Raw genomic sequence first — 21922 nt, 5'->3', positions numbered from 1 at the left:
CCAAGTAGCTGGGACTACAGGCGCCCCCTGCCACGCCCGGCTATTTTTTTGCATTTTTAGAAGAGATGGATTTTTTTTTGCATTTTTTGCATTTTTGTTGGCCTGGCTGGTCTCGAAATCTTGACCTCGTGATCCGACCGCCTCGGTCTCTCAAAGTGCTGGGATTACAGGCGTGAGCCACCGGGCCCAGCAGCATAAATTTTTAATTTATTAAACACATATAGGGGAGGCGGGGCACTGTGGCTCATGCCTGTAATCCCAGCACTTTTGGAGGCCGAGATGGGTGGATCACGAGGTCAGGAGTTTAAGACCAGACCAGTCTGACCAAGATGGTTTCGAAAACCCGTCTCTACTAAAAATACAAAAAATAGCCAGGTGGGGCGGTGCATGCCTGTAGTCTCAGCTACTCAGGAGGCTGAGGCAGAAGCATCGATTGAACCCAGGAGGTGGGGGTTGCAGTGAGCCGATATCGCACCATTACACTCCAGCCTGGGTGACAGAGCGAAACTCTATCTCTGCCTCTCTCTCTCTCTATATATATATACATATACATATATGAAACATATGACATTAGTCTTGGTGCCAAATTCTTAGATACATTAAATGCATGAGCAACAAAGAAAAAAACAGAATTTTACTAAACTACACTTAGAAATTTCTGCACATTTAAGTAAACATTTAATAGAGAAATAATACCTACTATAAAATGGGTGAAAATATTTACAAATTACATGTGATAAGAGTGAATATCCAAAAAATATAAACAACTTGTAAAATGGAGCAATAAAGTCGATTAACTTTATTTAGAAATAGACAAATAATTAAAATAAAATTTCATTAAAAAATCAAATGAAGAATTTGAAAGGACACACAAAATTACTAATTTGTAGAGAAATACATTAAAATCACAATGAAAACAAAATCCCCTCACACCCACTTAAATGGTCACTATCAATTTTTTAAAAACACCAAATCTATTGATAATGCAATAAAAATGAAACCTTGGGCTGGGCACAGTGGCTCACACCTTTAATCCCAGCACTTTGGGAGGCCAAAGTAGGCAGATCACGAGGTCAGGAGTTCGAGATCAGACTGCTTAACATGGTGAAACCCCATCTTTACTAAAAATACAAAAATTACCCGGGTGTGGTGACATGTGCCTGTAATCCCAGCTAGTCAGGAGGCTGAGGCAGGAGAATCGCTTGAACCCAGAGGTGGAGGTTGGAGTGTGACAGTATCATGCCACTGCACTCCACCCTGGGCGACAGAACAAGAATTCGTCTCAAAAAAAAAAAAAAAGAAACTTATTGATTGTTGGTGGAAAGCAGGATGCACCCATTATTTTATAATGTTATAAATATACTTTAAATAAAATTATCAAATACAGCAATTCCATTTATGAATCTATATCTAAAATATGCATCATAGGACCTTGAAGACATATTTGATACAATGGAATATTATTCAACCTTAAAAAAAAAAACTCTTGTCACATTTAAAGATACACTTTGAGATTATGTCAACTGAAATAAGCTAGTAATGAAATGATGAATGTTACGATTTCACTCAGATATATAAAATAGTAAAACTTGTAATTTTTTCTTTACAAAAAAAATTGTAGTGGAAGGGTGTTTGTCAAGGGCTAGAGAGAGCATAAAATGGTGGGTAAATGTTATTTAACGCACACTGCATTTTAATTTTGCAAGATGTAAAATTTCTAGAAGTCCTTTGCATAACTATGTTAATACAGTTAACATGCCTGAAATATACAGTTTGGTTTGTTTTATTTTGTTTTTTTGAAACAGGGTCTCAATCTGTCACCCAAGCTTGAGTGCAGTGGCACATTATGGCTCACTGCAGCCTTACACTCTCAGGCTCAAATAATCCTGCCCTTCAATCTCTCAAGTAGCTAGGACCACAGGTACACACCATCATGCCTGGCTATTTCTTAGATAAAAATGTTTGTAGAGAGGGTGTCTCCATATTTTGCCCAGGCTGGTCTCAAATTTCTGGGCTCAAGCAATCCTCCTGTCCTGGCCTCTCAAAATCCTAGTCTTACAGAAGTGAGCCACCACCATGCCTGGCACTGACATGTACATTAAAATAGATTTAAGAAGTTAAATTATACGTTATGTGTTTTTACAACAATTATTTTTGAAAAAACTAGAAAAAATAAAGAATTGTAAATTTTCTTGAAAATTACCTTCAAATCACAAAAGGGTTTTTTCACACAAAGGAAATACATATTCATCATTAAACACATGGTGAAAATAATGCTATTTCAAGGGCTACTCACTAAGATAAGATAAAACCAACATGAACTAAGAGGTTGGGCAAGGTGGCTCATACCTGTAATCCCAGCACTTTGGGAGGCCAAGGCAGGCAGATCACCTGAGGTCAGGAGTTCAAGACCAGCCTGACCAACATGAGAGAAACCCTGAAAGAAAAATACAAAATTAGCCGGGCATGGTGGCACATGCCTGATATCCCAGGTACATGGGAGGCTGACACAAGAGAATCGCTTGAACCTGGGAGGTGGAGGTTGCAGTGAGCCAAGAACACGCATTGCACTCCAGTTTCAGCAACAAGAGCAAAACTCCATCTCAAAAAAGAAAAAAAAAATTGAGATAAGAAAGAAGATATACAAGACAAGCTATAACCAAAATTGGTGTCATATTTGTAGACCTAAAAACACACACACATGGCCGGGCACAGTGGCTCAAGCCTGTAATACCCAGCACTCTGGGAGGCCAAGACGGGCGATCACGAGGTCAGGAGATCAGAGCATCCTGGCTAAGCCATGGTGAAACCCGCGTCTCTCTAAAAATACAAAAAACAGCCGGGCCGACGTGGCGGGCGCCTGTAGTCCCCAGCTACTGGGAGGCTGAGGCAGGAGAATGGCTTGACCGAGGAGGTGGAGGGCTGCAGTGAGCCTGAGATCGCGCCACTGCACTCCGCAGCCGGGCGGCAGAGCGAGACTCCGTCTCAAAAAAAAAAAACACACACCACACACATATATAATCTGATTGTGATACACATATGGCTCCTTTATCTTTTAATTAAATCCCACATTGACTTAAAGTATACAAACAGAATTGCAAATTGTCTAAAATTATAACACATAAGTAAAGCCAAAAACACAATAAACTGATATTAAGAAACTTACACAAAAAAACACACTAATGTAGAACTGCAAGAAAATAATGAAAGAAAGGTTTACTCATAAAAGCTAGTTGGCAACATTAATGTATGTTAACAAGTAATTTGTCTAGAAAACTGCAATGTTTGACTGTAACTGTGCAGTCATGGAAGGCAGGCATTTTAAATTATGGTATCTATTGTATAGCAATAAAATCCTAGAGAAAATGCAGTACAATCATAAATAGGAGATGCTAATGAGAAACTTAATAGAATAAGCATATAAAAGAAACTAGTGTCAATTTTTATGTTTTAAATATGTGCTATTTTTACACAAAACTACTGTAATTCAAGTTTAGAACCAAATATAGCCTTAAATAGCTAAATTATGTATATATTTAGCAGAATATGGTTAGAGCTTCATATATAAAACAAATATTTGAGGAATAAATTATTTGCTGACAAAAGTGGCTGAAAATTCTGTAATTCCTATTAGCCTGCCTGCATACTAATTATCTAATTCAGGCACAACATGTACATTCTAGTATAATGTCCTAAATGTCTGAATCCAAAACTACAGACAAATTTGAAGTAGAAAATAAAACAAAATTTATATAGACAATGACATTAATAAGATTAAAAAAAAAAAAAAAAAAAAAAGGTGCCCTATTTGCTTAGCTCCTGACAGCAAGGAAATTTGTCAGCCATTCCTGACAAAAATGTGTTTGTGAGAGAACCAGGCATCATGGTTCACCCTGTAATGACAGCTATACAGTACATTAAAGTTGGAGAATTGCTTCCGGTCAAAATATTAAGACCTGCCGGGGTTATGGTGCAAGACACCATCTCAAAAATAAGTGTATTTAAAAGAGCTGAGATCCAGGAAGGGAGTTATGAAACTCTGCTGAAGCACAAGACTGAAGGTAATCCTTTTTAGAAGGCAGGCCCTCATTCAGGTGGCAAACTACAGGACTACTGTTTTTGGCTACAGATGAGAAAATGTTCCACCTAACTTGGTTCCACTGAGAATTTTGAACTTTACTCTGTAACCAACCCAAACCCTTCCTAGCCACAGTCTGGGGGAGGTCCTGCCCTTCCAGAGGCCTGAAGAAAGACACCCATTTATAGCCTTGCTGGCAGGCCTGCAGACCTTGGTCTTTACTGTGGTCCCTGAAGCAGTTCCATGATTCAGTTCCAGCTCCCTGAGCCACAGTTCATGGCCAATTCTGCCTATGTAGAAACCCATAGTGACCTGGGAAAATCCTTTCTCGTACTCAGTGAAAGCCATGCTCATCCATATCCTGATATAAGGCCCACCATATGCAGGCCTGACTGCAGAAACCTGCCTTTGGGTCTGCCCTGCGCAGCAAAGTCCTGAAGGATATTCACTCTGTCCAAAAATTAAATGAGAATTACAACTATCCAAGCCCCTTTTAACAACACATCTAAAGATGGACCCTTGTGCAAGCCCAGCAGACTTAAGACCAAGCTACAACCCCTCTTCACTACAAACCCAGAGGGTATTCTATTACTATGGGGCCCAACAAAATAGATTTTACTTTCTGAAACCAGTTTTTAAATACTTGAACAGGTGTTTGCTCCTTCAAGTTTACAGTCACCAATGCAAAACTATTGTTTCTTATTGTCAATGCTTCTATTTTAACATAGCACTGAAACTATGTGGAAAATGAAATAGTCAAAAGAAAAATTTAAAGTCACTGAAATTGAAGACCAATAAGTAAAATGTTGCTTTTTGTAGATCATGTAATTATGTATATATATATATAAACAGTACTTTAAAACCTGTTTAAACTAATGAATACACTCAATTAGCAAAATATAAAATTAACATACAAGTGTAAATTATGGTTCCATACACTTAAAACAAACTATTTGATAAAATAGAGGAAAAGGCCGGGTGCGGTGGCTCAAGCCTGTAATCCCAGCACTTTGGGAGGCCGAGACGGCCGGATCACGAGGTCAGGAGATCGAGACCATCCTGGCTAACACGGTGAAACCCCGTCTCTACTAAAAAATACAAAAAACTAGCCGGGCGAGGTGGCGGGCGCCTGTAGTCCCAGCTGCTCAGGAGGCTGAGGCAGGAGAATGGCGTGAAACCGCGAGGCGGAGATTGCAGTGAGCTGAGATCCAGCCACTGCACTCCAGCCCGGGTGACAGAGCGAGACTCCATCTCAAAAAAAAAAAAAAAAAATAGAGGAAAAAAGCAATGTTAATTACAATAGTAATGAAATAATCAATTTTAGAATGAATTTAACCAAAGAGCTCATAAATATTTTAAGTGAAAGATATAGCAATGAAAAAAATTAGAGGACCCAAATAAACTTAAAATATTTTACTTTTATTGAAAGAAAAGTATTGCGAAACTGTCATGTTATCCAAAGTAATCTATAGATTCGATAAACTCCCTATCAGAATTCCATTGTTTTTTATTCACAGTAATGAAAAATGCAATCCTAAAATGTACATGAAACTACAATAAACTTTGAATAGCCAAAGCAATCTTGAAGAAAAAGAACAAAGCAGAAAGGCATCAAATTTATAATTTCAAATAATATTTCAAGACCATAGTAATGAAAACAGGATGAAATGTGCAGAAAAATAAAGAACAACAAAAAAACCCAATGGAACAGAAACCACTACTCTCATGCATTTCAGACATAATGCAAAAAGAGAACTTAAAAAACAGTTTAAAATAGAGTGTCTCAAAATTATGCAGGTATCTGTCTTCCACAAAAACAAGAAAAAAGAAGTCAGATTGTGCACTCATGTATGTCATGAACAGTACTTTGGCTGTCACTGTAAACTTGAAGAAAGATAATTGTAGGGAAAGTAGAATTCTTAGAGAATGTATAAGCATTAGCAGAAGTGAGAGTATAATTAAATAAAAAATTCAGGCTTCCCAGAAACTATTTCCTTTGGAACACAGCTTCTCAGATCACTTTAAAGACTTGCTTTCTTCTTGACTTTGGACCTCTCATCCATGTTGTCTGTTGTATTCACTCTCACCTACCTGGGGACTCATCCACCATCTCATGTCGCTTCATATTCCAGGGCTCTTTTCCTTGCTCCAGACAGGTGATCAGGTCTGGCTTAGAGACAGCAATACCTGTTTTATTAAAAATAACTAACATGAATCTTGCTTATATTCTTCAATTGCCAAATTAGTAATGTGCTCAGTAAACAGGATATAATAGAATATTCGAATAAATTTATCCCAATACACTAATTTGTAACAGAAATGTTTACATATTTAGAAAGCATTTTGATTTTGTAGGTTCTTAATTTTACTGCTTGGTACTACTGAATCAAAAACTGGTGATGACAATTAGATTTTAAGGTGTAACAGTATTTTATGCCACAAAACTTCTGAAATTACCACTAATCTAAAGTGAAGGACATAGATCAGCTCAGGAATGTGGAAAGTTCAGGTCAAGATGAAACTTCTTGAAGAAATTCTTTTCTAAACAAACAAATCCCCAGGATTTTCTTGAAAACAGAAATCTGAAAGCAAAAATTTCCAGAAAACATTCTACAAAAAAGAAATGAAGCCTGTAATCCCAACATTTTGGGAGGCTGAGGCGGGCGGATCACGAAGTCAGGAGATTGAGACTACCTGGCTAACACAGTGAAACTCCGTCTCTACTAAAAAAAATACAAAACCTAGCCGGGCGAGGTGGCGGGCGCCTGTAGTCCCAGCTACTCGGGAGGCTGAGGCAGGAGAATGGCGTAAACCCAGGAGGCGGAGGTTGCAGTGAGCTAAGATCCAGCCACTGCACTCCAGCCTGGGCGGCAGAGCGAGACTCCGTCTCAAAAAAAATAAAAAATAAAAATAATAAAATAATAAAATAAAATAAAAATAATAAAAAAAAGTTAGCCAGATGTGGTGGTGAGCATCTGTAGTCCCAGCTACTCGGGAGGCTGAGTCAGGAGAATGGTGTGAATCCGGGAGGCAGAGCTTGCAATGAGCTGAGATCGCACCACTGCATCCAGTCTGGGCCATCTCAAAAAAAAAAAAAAAAAAAAAACCACCACCACCATTAGTCTGTATTAGAAATTTAGTAATAAAATTTTCCTTACCCAGGAAGACCAGGTTTCTGTAGTTCTCTAACATCACATTCCTATATAAATTCTGCTGTGCAGCGTCCAGACGTTGCCACTCCTCCAGAGAGAATTCTATGGCCACATCCCTAAATGTCAACAGTCCCTGGAAAACACACACAAACATACATATTTACAAAATGGCTATGGGCAGAATTTTTCATTTGACTCAAGGTAAAATGAGAAAGTGACTAGATCTGGTTTTGACTTATAAGAGTGGCTGAAATTATCCAATAAAATAATTGTCAACACACAAACATTTTGTAACATATTGTCTAACTCTGAGAAAAGACAGTGGCATAATATCCACAACATCAGTGTATATATGATACTTGTCTAGATGATAAAGTGTAAAATTGAGGGCATAAACACTAACAAGTACATTTTCGAGTGCTGTATTTACATAATATAGAATGAGTTGTATATATTTTTCAGATGAAAAAGGCATAGTTGTTTATATATTTCCGACAAAATAGACATGTTGAGTTAGAAGGTACCTCTCAAATTTTAATGTGTACGATAAACTAGACATCTTGTTAATGCAGACTATTTTTTCAGGAGATCTGAAATAAAGTCTGAGTTACTGAATTTCTAAAAAGCTCACTAGTAATGCCAATGTTTTGACCCCAAAAGACTATTTTGTCAAACATTCAGTAAGTGGAAGAGCCTGTGTTTTCTTCAGTTTTTCTGTTCTGTAAACAAAGATGAGAGCTTTCATTTACCAAAACAAACAATGCAAAGAAAACCTAAAACAAAAGAGCAGTTGCCAGAATAAATGTGATAGTTCATACACCTCACCTGCATAAAGATACTTAATGATGAAGAGAAAAATAACTCTATAGTGAAAAAATCTGTAAGAGAGCTTATTAAGCAAGTGAGTTATTAATATCAGTTGCACTAGAACAAGTTTCTGTAGTGTGCTCATGCATCCAGGACACAGCATCACTACTGAGATATTGCCCCCACGAAAGTAAATTATAGTCTGAATTTATCCATAAGAAAACATCAGTTGTATGCAAAGTTCAAGATACAGATATCTTCCATGTTCTACAATTTTTAATAATGATTTTAAGTACTTTCTTTAACACCCAATAAGTAAGTATCTCCAGATAATTTTTTCTCAACTTTCTGGGTAATAAATGCCATCCCTCTTTATAGGAGCATTTTCTTAATCCTGTAATGCATAGAGATAATAAACAAAATAGAACCTCAACATTGTATGTTCTCCATCTTTACTAAGAATCTCAGGTTTTCTCCATAGAAAGAGATTATCCATACCTTTCCATGTTCAACAGTCATAAAAGAACATTTTAATATTGCAGATCACAAATTCATGGTGAGAATTCTGCGTGGCATATAAGAAGCCATGATGCAGAGAAGGCTGTGGTAGATAGAAAAGAAATATTTTTGAAGGACCCTTGACTATCATAAGCATTTTTTTTAACCGAGTTTTGTTCTTGTTGTTGCCCAGGCTGGAGTGCAAATGGCACAATCTTGGCTCAACAAAACACAACCTCTGCCTCCTGGGTTCAAGCGATTATCCTGCCTCAGCCTCCTGAGTAGCTGGGATTACAGGCATGCACCACCACACCCAGCTAATTTTATATTTTTAGTAGAGACAGGGTTTCTCCACGTTGGTCAGGCTGGTCTCGAACTCCCGACCTCAGGTGATCCACCTGCCTCGGATTCCCAAAGTGCTGGGATTACAGACGTGAGCCACCGCGCCTGGCCTAGCATAAGCATTTTTAAAAGTACTTAAGACAAACTCAATAGGGAGAAAAAACGCAGGTATAGAAGTAAAAATTTGCAAGTACTAAACCTGTGGCATTCCATGAGGCAGAGAGGACATAGCTCTTGATCTGAGACATGTTTAGCGGAAAAAAAGCCATTTTTTCTCTTTCTCCTCCTCCTCTCGAATTCTTTCTCAGATGAGATTTTCTGAATTACATCTGCATCTTGAGAATTTGCCTTTAATAATTTGAGCACCACATGTTTACCTGTTACCACCACACCCAAAGGCAGAAGGCCCAAGACACAAAACCTCTACCCATTTCTGTCCTGTATAACAGAAAAGATTCAGGAACAATGAGCTGCTCCACAGAGATAAAAATATAAGTTTCTCTTTTTTGTTGTTGTTTTTTCTGTCCTCAGGTGCCCTCCCCTGCTACAGACAATGGCAATTTCTGCTACAGTAATATAAATATTGGCCACATTGTCCTGTCCTTACAAATCTAAATAGAACAGTTTCCTGGACCACCCTTTAGTGTAAAGGTAGAACTTAATGCTCATGAATGTATCTTGAATTTCTCATACTTGATTCTGGCACCTTAGAGTCACATGAGGCACTTAATAAAATAGATGTTTTCTTCAGAACATTAAACAGAAACTGTAAAAAGGGCACAAGTAAAGAGATTCCTATAAATTGGTCATGTGACTCTAAGAAGAAGCCTGAGCTTATAACCGCTTACCTAAGCATTGTCACTCAAGCTTTAATTAGCTTATAAATCACTAGGTAAACTTGGCCCCACTCTATGTAATGTGATTCTGCAGCTTTGGAAATGGTCCATAAACGGGTGTTCTAAACAAGTCCTCTGTCAGTGCTGATGTCACTCTCCCTGGGCTTATTATTAGCATTTGTTACAAAAATGAGGCACAGCACAAAGTCCCTTACACTCAGCACTCTTGTCACAACACAAATACTTCTGATACAAACGAAGACAACCATTCCCTATCTTAAAGTATATTATTTGCTGGCTCTTTCAAGTTCACAGAGAAAACAGAAAGCAGCAATTTCTGAGTAAGTCTGCATTTGGAAAACAACATGTGCACATGTACTAATGCAATGTTTATTAAGCAGGTATTATGTAATCAATAGGATGTTACAGAGCACTGTGATAACTCATTATTTGATTTAATTCTAATAACAGCCTGTCAGTTGATACTAAGTGTTCAATAATTCTAAGGATTTAGAATAAGGACCCAGCATTTTATTTCTTTTGTTTTCTGTCACTAATTGTTTTTTAAATGCAGAGAATAAAATCTAAATATAGACAGATGAGAGGGACATAAATAGACTGTAAGGTAATTTAGATGAATTATTATATTTTTATTTACTATTTTGTGACTTGTGAATCAACTACTGCATCTGTAGGAACAGAAAACAGGTTGCTAAATGGAATGTCTCTGCAAACACTGGTTTCAACAAAAAATTTAAAAACTTAGACCCTATAATACATATTTTATATTTTCCATTTATCTGCTTTTGGTTTTCAGAAAATTGTGAGAACCAACTCTAAAAAGGCAACAGGATTCATCACCAAAAACTTTGATCTCTTCTAATTAGTTCTGTAGGCAAGACTCCAGAGTATGGCCATACCTAAATAAGCCTTCAGAAAGGGTGAACCTGATCAGGGTGGGCAAGTGTAGAATAACGTTTAAAATTTCTGTTCTTTATGTCCACTGGGGAGTATTTTTAGTTCCGTTTCGTTTTTTAAGCGTAGCTTAAAAAAACAAAATCCTTAAATCTCAGAGTTTATGTAATTGTAATCTTTTTTAGCCCCACTGCCCTTTCAATTTTTTATCACATATTAATAAGCAATTTAAACAAATCCCTTAAGGTTTTCTAGAATAATTTTTTAAACGATAATTACGTATTCTTAGCAGGGCATAAAAAATACAATAATAACTCTTGTTTATTAATATATGTTCAGGTATAGACATCAGAAGTCACAAAAATATAAAGAAAATGGCCCAAATAAAGCCCATATTTTTGCACACATCTATTTATTGTACCCACCATATGATGCATAATTAAACCACTTATCCAGTTGCTAGTCTAGACTAAAATTTCTTGCATGGTAGGGACCATGACTGCTTCATTTATTTTTCTAACGACTATATGAATTGGAAGCAATTAGTTTATTTGTTTGAGTCTCCAGACCTCCTCATCATTCTTCACTCAAGTACCAGGGAACTAGAGAAACTCTCATCTGGGTACCAACCAAAGACATCTCTTGTATGAGGGGGGGAGCAAACAGAGGATGACTCATTTCTTTTACACTAAGACAGAAGCAAAATTAACCACTGTAGTCAGTCTGACACAATTCTGTTCTGGAGAAATTTTCAAATGTCTCAAAAACACTTTGGTGATTGTGAGAGCATTTCCAGTGACCCTGGACTGATGGTCGAATAATAAACCAGCAAGAGAGACTCAGGCTGATTCTAAATAGAAAATGAAACTACCAAATAGGCAGAGACATAATTCTGTATGCATATTTAGTTGACAGCATGCATTTTACAGCATAACTGTGAGCTGACTGGAAGCCTGAGAGGGAAAGTCCCCTCTAGAGTAAAGCTTGGTTGGCACCTTATGTGTTTATATTATGTCTGGTAATTCTATACAGTGTTTGGGAAATATAATTTTTATTAATTCTCTTCAGCACCAGAGAAACTGCAGTAATAGAAGAGAAAGAAAACTGTTTCATTACACAATTAAATCTGAATGTCACATGTATTACAATCCATCTGCTTAAGGATTGAAAAGAAATAAAGACGGTTACCATAATTAGTTCACAAGTAGAAGAATGTACAGCGCCATGTCATAGGTAGTTCATCCTAAATTCACCTGGTCACTGGGGAGGCCATCCCTGTATGCTAATTGGTTATATTCAATGACAAAATAAGCTTTTCACATATTCATGGCAGAAGGTAGTTTTGCAACTTGAAGCCAGCTGCCTGCTGAAGGTAGACTTTCACTCTTCTACAAAAGTGGTTGAATAGGGTGCTATCTTTTTGGCTACTTCTATTTTAAAGCAGTGGCTCTCTACTCCCTGAGGACTGGGCTAGCACACTCCTGCTTCCATTCTTCTGGTGGCCAGTGTCCTCTTTTGTTTCCTACTATCTGCCACTGTGGTACAGCCCACAGCACAGTGCTCACAGCTGGCAGCTCAACTCAGGTGAATGACAATTGCCGCAGGAGCACTTCAGTGTCACATCAAAGAGTGAAGCCTGGCTGGGTGTGGTGACTCATGGCTGTAATCCCAACACTTTGGGAGGCCGAGGTGGGCAGATCACGAGGTCAGGAGTTCAAGAGCAGCTGGTCAACATGGTGAAAAAAAAAATACATATAGTAGGTAGTATCTACATATATATACTATTATAATATATACGCTGGGCATGGTGGGTGGGCACCTGTAATCCAAGCTACTCGGGAGGCTGAGGCAGAAGACTCCCTTGAACCTGGAAGGGGGAGGTTGCAGTGAGCCGAGATTGCACCATTGCACTCCAGTCTGGGCAATGGAGAAGAATCCATTTCAAAAATAAAGTGAAGCCTGACCTGCAGAAGGAGAGCCTGCAGGCCTCCTGGGTAGAATTGCACCTTCACAATAATGGGATTACAAGCATTATTTAAGCCACAGTTTCTATTTACAATGGTGACATGGAAAATATACTGCTGGATTTCCAGCATGCATCCAGATAGAGATAGCTCTAAGAGTTCTCACTGTGACAGCCCACATCTTTCACAGACATTATGGGATACTAATAGAGCTTCTAAAACAGATACACAAAGCATTCAAAACAAAAACAGCTCTCATTCCAAGAAAGATGATATTGAGAGAAAAAAAAAAGAAGTTAAAAGCATCTTAAGAAAAAACTGAGATTACATGTAAGATTGATCAAGTCAGCTAGAAAATATTCCTCTAAAAAGAATCTCTAAGTACCCGAAGTGCATAGCTACTCATAGCATGAGAAACATGAGTGTTATGAAGAAAGGGGGCATATTATCAGCAGAATTTTAAAAGACTTTTTTTCCATCTCTGCTGCTCTCTAATCTGCTGCCCATTAAATGTGGCATCTAAATAGAAATATATCTGACAACTACCACCAGCACTTTTTGATTAAAAAATTAAAATCTGACTGTGTTAATATAATGGAATATACATGAGCCTACAACATAGCTAATTAAAGAGTTATTACAGTTTTTGGGTGGCCAAATCACCTGCCTTTATTTGTCCTGTAATAGCAGCATTCCATTTCTGAAATTAAACATACTAAAATTATACTTACCTATAACTATCCCTATTGGTTAAATTAATAATCATATCAGACTAACATCTACTGTAACAATTTGGTAGTAAATTTTATTTGGATATTAGATATAAATATATAATTATGAATAATTTTAATATATGACTCAAAATGTATGTAGGATTTTAAAATTTTCTGTAACTATAATTCAGTTGAAAACTACATTTCAAAAGTATGAATCACAATATTAGAACAACTATTTAAGGAATTCATTCAAAGTAAATACTGTGGCTTTATACTCTTGTAGAAAATACAGTTGAATGTGTATGAATGCAGGTTGTCTACAAACATTACACATAACTATGCTAATTGCACTGAAGTAATAAACAGAAACAAAGGTATGAAAATGCACTCCACTTTTCAGTTTAAAACCTGAACTCTTTTTTTTTTTTTTTGAGAGGGAGTTTTGCTCGTGTTGCCCAGGTTGGAGTGCAATGGCATGATCTCGGCTCACCTCAAACTCCACCTCCCGGGTTCAAGTGATTCTCCTGCCTCAGTCTCTCGAGTAGCTGGGATTACAGGCATACGCCACCATACCCAGCTAATTTTGTATTTTTAGTAGAGACGGGATTACTCCATGTTGGTCAGAATGGTCTATAACTTCAGGTGATCCGCCCATCTCGGCCTCCCAAGGTGCTAGGATTACCAGCGTGAGCCACCGCGCCCGGCCATAAACTGAACTCTTTTTGCTTTTGTAGTATAAATACTTTAGCCTGCAAATAATTATCATAGATAATCAGGTTTCTGTCAACTTACTCAGTATCTTTCCTATATTGCAAAATTTAATCCTATTTTTACACTCAACTTTTGTGTGCTGTTGAAATGAGTGTTACTCTGAACAGATCTGTGTCAACTTTAAAAGACTAAAAATCATAAGAACAATCTTTTGCCAAAGCAAAAATGAAGCAATTAATCTCAGGTCCCAGATAAAGACAATCCTGAGGAAAAAAAAAAAAAGACAAAAGGTTTATTCAGCTGTTAATATGATTTACATATATTTCAAAAAAAGGGAGATAAAAATCTACACATAATCTAAATGTTATAAGAAAAGAGATTTTAGTAAGATATTTTCTCTTACTTGTAGTCTCTTATTTCTAATTTATATTTACTTTTACAAAAGCCACGTCTCTAAACATGTTCTTGAACTCTTGGACATCTAAATTTTGCACACTGGGCGAGCAGAAAAGAATGTTTATGGAAGACAAAACAGAAGAGAGAAAGGTGTTACATAAAACTCATAGGTCCAGATGAATAAAGCATGTTCTTAGAGACCTATGAAGAGATTTAGATTCTGACACAATAATAGTGGGAGACTACAACATCCCACAGGCACTAATAGACAGATAACTGAAGAAGAAAAGTAACAAAATATTATAACCTAAACTCAACACTTGACCAAATAGTCCTAATTGGTATCTACAGAACTCTTCATCTAAAAATAACATAACATACATTCTTCTTATCACCACTCTAAAACTGACCACATACTCAGAAATAAAAAAATCCTCAGGAAATTTAAAAATCTCAAAATTATACAAACTAAATACACAGAGATATTAGCACTGACCCCACAAAAATATCTTGAAGTCTACCATGAACACCTCTGTGCACACAAACGAGAAAATCTAGAAAAAATGAAAAATTATTAAGGAATACATCCTTCCAAGAATGAACAAAAAAGAAATCAAAGCCCTAAATAGATGAATAAGAAGCTCAAAAATTGAATTAGTAATAAATAGCCTACCAACCAAATAAAGCCAAGGACCAGACAGATTCATAGCTGGATTCTACCAGATGTACAAAAAAGTGCTGGTATTATTTCTACTAAAACTATTTTAAATAATTAAGAAAAAGTAACTTCTCACCAGCTCATTATATAAGAACAGCATTACTATGATACCAAAACCTGGCAGAGATAAAACAAACCAAAAAAATTCAGGCCAATATCTTTGAACAATGATACAAAAATCTTCAACAACATACTGACAAAATCCAGCAGCATATCCAAAAGCAAACCCACTATGAGCAAGTAGAATTTATTTTGGGAATGCAAGGTTGCTTCAACATACACAAATCAGTAAATGTGATTCATCACATAAACAGAACTACTAAAGACAGAAACCACAAGATTACCTCAACAGATGCAGAAAAAGCTTTTGGGTAAACTTTAACATCTTTCATGTTAAAAATCCTCAATAACCTAGGCATTGAAGGTATATGCTTCAAAATAAGTTATCTATGACAAACCCTCAGCCCCAACATACTGAATGAACAAAACCTGGAAGCAGATGGGTACAGTGGTTCATTCCTGTAATTTCAGCAATTTGGGAGGCCAAGGTAGGTGGATCGCCTAAGGTCAAGAGTTTGAGATCAACCTGACTGACACAGCAAAACCCCGTCTCTACTAAAAATGTAAAAATTAGCCAGGTGTGGCGGCGGGTGTCTGTAATCCCAGCTATTTAAGAGGCTGAGGAAGGAGAATCGCTTGAACCCAGAAGGTGGAGGCTGCAGTGGGCCGAGACTGTGCGTGAGAGACAAAGGGAGACTCTATATCAAAACGAAAAAAAAAAAGAGCTTGAAGCATTCCTCATTGAAAACTGGCACAAGGCAAAGATGCCTTCTCTTAACACTACTATTCAACATAAAATTGAAAGTCCTGGTCAGGGCAATCAGGCAAAAGATAAAAATAAAAGGCATTTGGCTAGATGCAGCGGCTCGCGCTTGTAATCCCAGCACTTTGGGAGGCCAAGACGAGTGAATCACGAGGTGAGGAATTCCAGACCAGCCGGACCAACATGGTGAAACCCCGTCCGTATTAAAAATACAAAAATTAGCCGGGCGTGGTGTCACGTGCCTGTAATTTCAGCTACTCAGGAGGCTGAGGCAGGAGAATCGCTTGAACCTGGGAGGCAGAGGTTGCAGTTAGCCAAGATCGTGCCACTGCCCTCCAGCCTGGGCGACAAAGCAAAACTACACCTCAATAAAAATAAAAGGCATTTAAACAGGAAAAGAGGAAGTCAAACTATCCCTGTTTGCAGGCAACAGGATTCTACATCAGGAAAACCGTAGAGTCTTGGCAGAAAAGCTCTTTAAACTTACAAAAAACTTCAGTATAATTTCAGGACACAGCCCTCCACATCCAACCAATCCCGGGCTGCAAGGCACCTGGGGAGCTGCGGCCTGGCCAGGGCAGTGCACTCAGGTGGCCTCTCTTCCCTGCGGGTAACCGCTCAACACGCCTAGAGCCACTTCTGAAGCCACTTGAGAAAAATGATGTGACAGTTCCTATCGAAAAGGATTCTTCAGAAACATAACATCTGTGAAAAAAGTGGCCCTTTTTTCCGACTGCAAAACAGACATTCTCAAATTCCAAAATGCCAGCCAAGGCCCCAATTTACCTGAAAGCAGCCAATAACAAGAAAGGAAAGAAATTTAAACTGAGAGACATTCTGTCTCCCGATATCATCAGTCCCCCTCTTGGAGACTTTTGCCACACCATCCAAATCGGCAAAGAGGGCCAAGCAGGACATCTTTGGGGATACTTCCTTTCTTCAAGGGAACTATGAGCTTTTACCTGGAAACTAGGAGAAAGCACATGTGGATCAGTTCCCTGGGTATAATAAGTTCTTCCGGTAAAACAGCACCTCAGACTCTGTGTTCACAGAAATACCCTCCTCAGTGGTCAAAAATGCCATCTCCCTCACGATCACTGGAGGGTCCCAAGCTCTCACAATGCTCTTATTGTCACGGGTGAAATTTAATTCCAAACAGAAGTCCTTTGGACCAATAAAGCTGCCAAGGCTTAGCTGCAAGCCCGTCATGGAGGAAAAAGCTCACGTGAAAAGCAGTCTGTTAGAGAAAGGAAAAGTCCACCAGGGGGACACCTCATGGGGCTCCAGCAGTTCTCCATCTCAGTCCAGACAGGGCAGGGACAGCCACTCCTCCAGCCTGTCCGAATAATACCCTGACTGGCCAGTCGAAGACATGTTTCACCATCCCGCACCATGCGAGCTCATCAAGGGAAAGACTACGTCAGAGGAGTCCCTCTCTGACCTTACAGGTTCCCTCCTCTCCCTGCAGCTTGATATGGTGTCCTCACTTTTGGATGAGGTGCTGAATGTCATGGAAAAAAGAAAGTAGCAGGATGCCAACTTATTTCCTTTGGAGTGGAAGGTACAAAAACAAACTAAACTAACCATAGTTGAACAGAAGGGCTTCCGAAGCTGTATTTGCAGTTTTGTGATGGGTTTTCTAAAATAATATTCTTATGAAGTATTTTTTTAACCTGTTATGCGTTATTTGCAAAAACAATTTAGAAAAAAAAAAAAATCTGTCTTGGCAAAATGAGGAAATCATCAGTCAGAACCCATTTTCAGCAGGCACTGGTGCTGTTTGGCTCACATATTGTTTGCAGACACACAAGAAATCTGGCTTGGCCAGGATTGGCACTAGCTACAAAGGGCTGGGCGAGTCACCTTAAGGAACTTTACAGAACTTTACAGCTCTCCAACATTTTCTGAGCAAGAGGAAGTAAAAATGTATTTAACACCTCAGCCTTTTTTCTAGACTCTTTTCTATATATTGCTTGGGCTCACCGTAGCGAATTCTCTAGTGTTAAAACTTTTCTGTTTTCACATTTGAACTTTAATGGGTTTTGGAGATTTTCCTGTAGTTCTTATATATCCCTATTTATTATATCTATACTGCAAAATTTTAACTGTCAGCTACATGTTGGTAAGATATGGGCAAAATATTACTATAATAAGTTATTTTTTAAAGTAAAAATATATTTTTACATGCCTTTGGCAAAAAAAAATTTTAGGATGCAAAATAAGTGGAAAAAAATTAGTTGCATCCCTGCGAATCAACAACATTCAAGCCAAATATGAATCATAAACATAATCCCATTCACAACTGCTGCAAAAAGAATAAAATATCTAAGAATACAGCTAACCAGGAAGGTGAAAGATCTCTATAAGAATTACAAAACAATGCTTAAAGAAGTCAGAAATGGCATAAATGGAAAACTTTTTGCTCATAAATAGAAAAAATCAATATCCTAAAAGTGATCAGACTGTCTCCAAAATTTACAGATTTAATGCTATTTATTATCAAATGACCAAAATATTTTTAACAGAACTAAAAAAAAAAACTACTGTAAAATTCATATAAAACCAAAAAAGAGTCTGAATAGCCAAACAACAAAGCTGAAGGCATTACATTACCTGTTTTCAAATTATACTACAGAGCTACTGCACACAAAGAAACATGGAACTGGTACAGAAACAAACTCATAGATGAATGTAACAGAACAGGGAGCCCAGAAATAATGCCACACACCTACAACCACCTGATCTTCAACAAAAGTAACAATAGAACTGTGGAAAGAATTTCCTATTTAATAAATGGTTGTGGAATAACCAGCTAGCACCATGGAGAAGACTAAAACTAGACCCTTTTATTACACCATATGCAAAAATCAACTCAAGATTAATTAAAGACTGAAACGCTAATTTTAAAATTATAAAAAACCCGGCAGATAACTGAAGAAATACCATTCTAGACATAGAAACTGGCAGCGATTTCAGGATGAAAATACCAAAAGAATTACAACAAAAGCAAAAATTGACAAATTGGACCTAAACTAAAAAGCTCCTTCACAGAAAAGGAAACTATCAACACAGTAAACAGACAACCTACAGAATAATAGAAAATATTTGCAAACTATGCTTCTGACAAAGGTCTAATATCCAGAATCCATTAGAAACTTAAACAGCTTACAAGAAAAAAATACCTAATTAAAAAGTAAACAAAAGACATGAAAAAGATGCTTTTCGAAAGAAGACAAACATTTGGCTAACAAGCATGTAATAAAATGCTCATCAATAATCATTAGAGAAATGCAAAGAAAAACCATGAGATACCATTCACACCAGTGAGAACGGCTATTAAAATGTCAAAAATTAGATGCTGTCAAGGTTTCAGAGAAAAGGGAATACTTTATACACTGTAAACAGTTTACATTAATTCAACCATTGTAAGAAGCACTGTGGCAATTTCTCACAGAACTAAAACCAGAATTACCATTTCACCAAGCAACCTCATAATTGGGTATATACCCAAAAAAATATAAATTATTCTGTCATAAAGACACATGCACAAGCGTGTTCACTGCAGCACTATTCACAATAGCAAAGACACGGAATCCACTTGAATGCCTATCAATGGTAGACTGAATAAAGAAAATATGGTATGATCAGGCACAATGGCCCATTGCCTGTATCCAGCACTTGAGAGGCCACAAGCAGGTGGATTGCCTGAAGCTCAGGAGTTTGAGACCAGCTGAGCAATATGGAAAATCCATCTACAAATGCATCTCTAAAAAATACAATAAGAAAAATTATGTTAGGCTATGGTAGCACATCCCATGGTCCCAGTCTACTTGAAGGCTGAGGAATGAGCAGTATTGCTTGCCCCCACGATGGCTATGCTGTATGATCCCAAACTTTGGGGGCCAAGTGGTGAGATCAGCCTGAGGTGGGAGTTTCAAGACCAGCCGCGGCCAACATGGTGAAACCCCATCTTTACTAAAAATACAAAAATAGCGGCTGCGGTAGAGTGGTAGGCATCTGTACTCCCAGCTACTCGGGAGTCTGAGACAGGATATTTGCTTAAACCTGGGAGGCGGAGGTTGCAGTGAGCTGAGATGGCACTATTGCACTTCAGTCTGGGCAACAAGAGTGAGACTGTCTCAAAAAAAAAAAAGGGCCGGGCACAATGGCTTACTCCTGTAACCCCAGCACCTTGGGAGGTGGAGGTGGGTAGATCACTTAAGGTCAGGAGTTCAAGACCAGCCTGACCAACATGGTGAAACCCCGTCTCTACTAAAACTACAAAAATCAGCCAGACGTGGTGGCAGGCACCTGTAATCCCAGCAACTCAGGAGGCCGTGGCAGGAGAATTGCTTGAACCCAAGAGGCGGAGGTTGCAGTGAGCCACGATCATGCCATTGCATTTCAGCCTGGGCAACAGTGAGACCCTGTCTCTAAAATTAAAATGAAATAATAAAAAAATACGATACATAAACATCATGGAATACTGTGTGGTCATAAAAAACAAACAAACAGAAAACAATAACCAAAAACAAGATTATGCCCTTTACAGCAACATGAAACTGGAGACCATTATTCTTGGAAAACGAATGCAGAGGCCAGACGTAATGGCTCACGCCTGTAATCCTAACACTTTAGGAGGCCGAGGCAGGCAAATCACCTGAGGTCAGGAGTTGGAGACCAGTCTGGCTATTATGGTGAAACCCCATCTCTACTAAAAAATATAAAAAATAGCCAGGCATGGTGGCAGGCACCTGTAATCCCAGCTACTTGGCAGGCTGAGGCTGGAGAATTGCTTGCTTGAATCCAGGAGGCAGAGGTTGCAGTAACCAAACATCATGCCATTGCACTCCAGCCTGGGTGACAAGAGTGAAACTGTCTAAAAAAAAAAAAAAAAAAAAAAACCAGAAAGAAAGAAAGAATACTAATGCGGAAATGGAAAACCAAATGCAGGTTATTTATAAGTAAGAGCTAAATAATAAAAACATGAACACAGAGACGAACAACAGACACTGAGGCCTAGTTGAGGGTGAAGGGTGGCAGGAGAAACAGGGTCAGAAAAAATACCTCTTTGGTGCTATACTTAGTACCTTAGTTACAAAATAATCTATACATAAAACCCCCATGACACAATTTTAGCTGTAGAGCAAACCTGCATGTGTACCCCTAAACCAAAAGTAGAAGTTAAAAAAAAACTCCCTGGGTGGGGAAGAGTACACTCCAGGTAGAAGGACCGGTTTGTGCTAGATAGTGGCCCAGGTGGGGCCGTACTCATTTATTTCTGGGTCCATGCAGGCAGATGAGTTTATGAACAGGTGGTCCGGACCCCTAGGTTGGTTGACAAAACAGATTGCTGCTGCAGATTCAGTGTCTGGAGGTGGGAATACACCAGGAGACTTGGAGACACTTCTGTATAAGTTTTTGGCAAAAAAACACTAAGATCAAAAATGCTGTAGTAAAATTCCTGAGTGTGGTTCCCTGTCCTGTGAGAGGTGTGGACACATTAATGTCTAGTGAGTATGTTAGTTAGAGGGTAAAAATCTTGTGGTGGCGGCTGTGGCAAAAGGGGATCTGCCATCACAGCTCCTTTCCTCTAAGTTTTCGGTTCTCTGTCACTATGGAAGGGGAGCTGGAATCACTGAACAAGGGACAGTGTGACAGCCTGTGTAGAGGAGAGCACAGCCTCTCATTCCTGGACATTCAAAGGTTTATTCTAATCCAGGAGTCTGTGATATCTTTCTTCTAGCACCCAATCTGTAGAGTTTGTGAACACCAAGCAATTCTCCAACACCAACTTATTGTCTAACACTTGAATTCTGACACCACCAAGACTCAGCACAGACCTTGATTCAGGGCTCACTGTCACAACACTGTCCTCACTGCAGATGCCAGTCACAAACTCTATAAGCTCATCTATGCTTCTGAGATACTGTTTAAAAACTGGGGACTCCCATAATGTTACTGAA

At 38.3% G+C, this 21922-nt stretch overlaps 2 pseudogenes across 1 annotated transcript in view; one reads left to right on the top strand and one right to left on the bottom strand.

The window, feature by feature from the left end:
* The window catches only part of LOC108517787 (zinc finger protein 91-like), a 44074-nt pseudogene that overhangs the window by 9325 nt on the left and 12827 nt on the right, over nucleotides 1-21922 (bottom strand). Inside the window, exons 2-3 of the transcript XR_001882207.1 lie at nucleotides 7237-7363; nucleotides 6170-6265 (exon numbers count right to left, since the gene is read on the bottom strand). The product of XR_001882207.1 is annotated as a zinc finger protein 91-like (transcript). The remainder of the gene's footprint in view (nucleotides 1-6169; nucleotides 6266-7236; nucleotides 7364-21922) is intronic.
* LOC108517785 (cdc42 effector protein 3-like) lies at nucleotides 16719-17484 on the top strand (annotated as a pseudogene).

This window comes from Rhinopithecus bieti, unplaced genomic scaffold, assembly GCF_001698545.2.
Source record: "Rhinopithecus bieti isolate Rb0 unplaced genomic scaffold, ASM169854v2 scaffold_42392, whole genome shotgun sequence".
NCBI lineage: Eukaryota > Metazoa > Chordata > Mammalia > Primates > Cercopithecidae > Rhinopithecus > Rhinopithecus bieti.
The sequence above is the reverse complement of the archived record's forward strand: the minus strand, read 5'-3'. Positions and strand labels throughout refer to the sequence as shown.